This window comes from Pipistrellus kuhlii, unplaced genomic scaffold (assembly GCF_014108245.1).
Source record: "Pipistrellus kuhlii isolate mPipKuh1 unplaced genomic scaffold, mPipKuh1.p scaffold_m20_p_5, whole genome shotgun sequence".
In the NCBI taxonomy this organism is placed as follows: Eukaryota; Metazoa; Chordata; class Mammalia; order Chiroptera; family Vespertilionidae; genus Pipistrellus; species Pipistrellus kuhlii.
The window spans coordinates 17,373,923-17,377,398 of NW_023425551.1; the positions used below are offsets into that span (position 1 = coordinate 17,373,923).

The window sequence follows — 3,476 nt, forward strand, 5'->3', positions numbered from 1 at the left end:
GGCCAATCAGGGTTAGCCGAGGCAGTGACATCACCGACCTGAATAAAACTCCTGGACTGGGTGAAATTCGCTCTCTTCCGCCATGCTGCCGGCATGAGTGGGATAGCCCATGCTAGCATGGAGATGGCTCTTTTGTTTATTGCATCGGACTCGGCTCCCTGGTGGTCCTTGGGGATCATGACTGGAATCCCCAGCCAGGACCATGAGGGACCCCCATTCCAAAGAGCCTGACTGGCCGCGGTAGGTGTGTGTTTGTCTGTGTTTTTGTGTGAGCGCTCTGGAGGGACTGCCCCTCCATCAGGGCTCTTACCTGGGTGTTTACCGGCTGCTGCGTCAGCCATGGTTTGAGTCCAGATTCGAATCTGTAATAAATTCTAGCATGCTTAATCAAATTGGCTCCGGTGGTCCATCTCTTGGGGACTCGCTTCGTAACACACCTCTGACTCCGGATTAAAAGGAAAGCCTTTCAGCTGGATTAGTTACCATACCCCAGGCAATGCCCTAATGTAGAGTTTCTCAGACTTGACATTTGGAGCTGAGTCATTCTTTGTTGTAGGAGACTGCCCTTTGCATTACAGGACATGGAGCAGCAACTCTGGCTTCTACTCATCACGTGCCAGTAGCACCTCTTTAGCTGTGACCATAAAAATGTCTCTAGACATGGCCACCTAGTCTCAGGACAGGAGGGAGGGGTGGAACTGAAGCGGCATATTACTCCCAATTAGAACACTGTCCTAGAGTATGAAAAAGTCTGTAAGGTTAGCACTCTTGTGTGGCTTCAAGCTGTGACCATAAATACATTTTGGGATTATTGTAGAAATACAATATTCAAGTAGGACGCAGACCCTACATGTATGATTCAGGCTCAGAGGAACACTGGAAAGGCTCCCTTTGAAAAAAAGCATCCCTGATATTTTCCCCTAGCATTGCTTTGGTTTGGCATTATAGAAAGATGTGACCTACAAGACCCCGAGATTAGAGTCACATCTTGACAGCTATTGTCCTGGTGTGCTAGAATTCTCGGAGAGAATCTGCTGGTCTTGATTCACTGACTGAGGGCCACCAGTGCCCCCAGGTAGTGCCCAGATCAGAAACATAGGCTTCCCAGCTCCTAGATGGAATGGGTTGTCTGTCACCTTTCCTCATACCCATTAGGGAGTTAATACCTTCCATAGGAGAGTGTGTTATAACCCTTTTCTCAAAAAAAAAAAAGGAAAAATAAATAAATAAATAAATAAATAAATAAATAAATAAAGATGTAACCTACAAGATAGTCTAGAAACAGAATTCAGAACCAAGAGAAAGACAAAGGAAAAAAAAAGTTTTAACAGGAGAAAGAAAAGTCCAAAAAAGGCTTTGCAGTGAGGATCCCTGTTTGTTTTAAGGAATAACATGAGGTCTTTGCCATGATGCAACATTGAGATGGACCACTGAGGGAAAATTCCACTTGTCTAAAAATTTAGTTAGAATTGGCTGTGCACAGTAATATCAACTGATGAAATAAACAATTAAAAATAATGACAGTTTTTATACAATATTAAATAATTAACTTTACCAGTAACCATAGTTTATATTAATATGGTTTAAACTTAAAATAATTAAGAATGAAATTATTAAAACTAACAGGAACTAGGACATCTGAGCTTTAGTTAAGTCTGAAATTCTTTATAATTTTATTTTTTAAAGAATTCAAGTATTAAAACTTTTTAAATAATAAAAAAAAAGCCTTTTGTGGTTAAAAAATTTTTTCTGGCAATTGTTAAATTTGCTAATTTAATGTGTTTTTGTTTTTTTTTTTTTAAAGGTAGGAAATAGCATTGTGGCAGAGAGAAACCCTTACTATGTGAACAGAACAAACAGCAATGTTGGCTTGATTCTTTTGAGCCAAAAAATATTTTATTATACAGATAATTTAAAACATTTTATGATTATAAATAAATATGCTTTTAACTACTTATAAAAAAGGTATATTATCATATCACTTACAGTCCATATTTCTTTCTCTCCCAACCAAGACATTCCAGCATTGAAATATTAATGGTTCTCATTTAATCCATTTTTTAAATTATACATAGTAATTAGGGAAGCTAGCATAAATAGGTATAAATTTACATATCATTAGAAGCTTTATTCCAGTTTGTGGAATAATTAAATCTTTTCAAATTCATCTGTCTTTGTAGTTAAGCTCTATTCAAGGAACAAAATGGATTGATTTGAGTTTCATTTTCTATCCTCATCCTGAAAAATAAAAATACACAAATAAATTACATGAGCAAAAGTAAAAAGTTAGTGGAAATATTTTAAAATACACTGATCTCTTATGTCCACAAATTGGGTAACTATTCTCTAACATTATGTAAAAGTAGCAATTATATATATTTTAAATATTCTGTCTGACGTAAATATAAATAAACAAACCCCAAATTATGTACTTTCTTTTCTTTCAAAAACTCCTGAAATATGCTTTTGTTTCATATGTGGCACTTTTACTTGTTAACATTTTATACTGTAATTTTAAAAAAATATTTTTCACCAGAAAAAAAAATAAGCTATCCGTCCGTAGTATGAATTGAAGCTTTGAGTTAAGAAGCCAACTGTGAACACAGCCCAGTGGAGGATCCCCATTTGTCTGCCAAAGTTAATTTTTAAAGGAAAGGTGTTAAAAAATAGAGCAGAGAGAAACATGCAGGCACTTCTTGCCAAATTGCTTGCAAATGTGCATATTCTTGAGTGATTTTTAAAGCCTCGGCCTTTATTTAGTTGTGTTTCCAACAGTTTAGTTTAATCTTTATTGACTTGTGTATAATTCTCAGGAGCAGGAATGTATCTGTGACTTGAGAGAAGTTTCCTGGTGTGCTAAAGCGGACGGTTTAATTTCCTTTGCTAATTCTCGTGTCTGGTTCGGGATCTGGAAGTTTGCAAGGCCTCAGATAATCATCTGGAATACTGTACCAAGTGGTATGAGCCGAAACTGGTTTGGCTCAGTGATAGAGAGTTGGTCTGCGGACTGAAATGTCCCAGGTTTGATTCCAGTCAAGGGCATGTACATTGGTTGCGGGTACATCCCCAATAGGGGGTGTGCAAGAGGCAGCTGGTCGATGTTTCTCTTTCATCGACGTTTCTAGCTCTCTATCCCTCTCCCTTCCTCGCTGTAGAAAAATCAATAAAATATATATTTTTTTTAAAAAGAAATGCACTGATGTAATTCAAAAGCATAAATCCATTATTTAAAAAAAAAAAAGAGGAATGAGTTACATTTTCTAGATATGTGTCCAATTTGAATCTTAGAAAGAGCTGTTTTTGTTGTATTTGAGGTAGCACTAGTTCATTCTATTGTTTGTCACTAGAGTTAAAAACCAAGAGCTCTCTGCCCAGCCAGTGTGGCTCAGTTGATTCAGCGTTGGCCCACGCACCAGTTGTTTGTCAATTCCATTCAGGTTGCGGGCTCCATCCCCAGTAGGGAGTGTGCAAGAGGC

At 37.5% G+C, this 3,476-nt stretch overlaps 1 non-coding gene across 1 annotated transcript; it reads left to right on the forward strand.

Annotated features, from left to right (window-relative positions):
* Positions 1–968: 968 nt before the first annotated feature.
* LOC118706225 lies at positions 969–1,099 on the forward strand. Its single transcript, XR_004983948.1, has one exon. It is a non-coding gene; the product is annotated as a small nucleolar RNA SNORA3/SNORA45 family (small nucleolar RNA).
* The last annotated feature ends 2,377 nt before the right edge of the window (positions 1,100–3,476 follow it).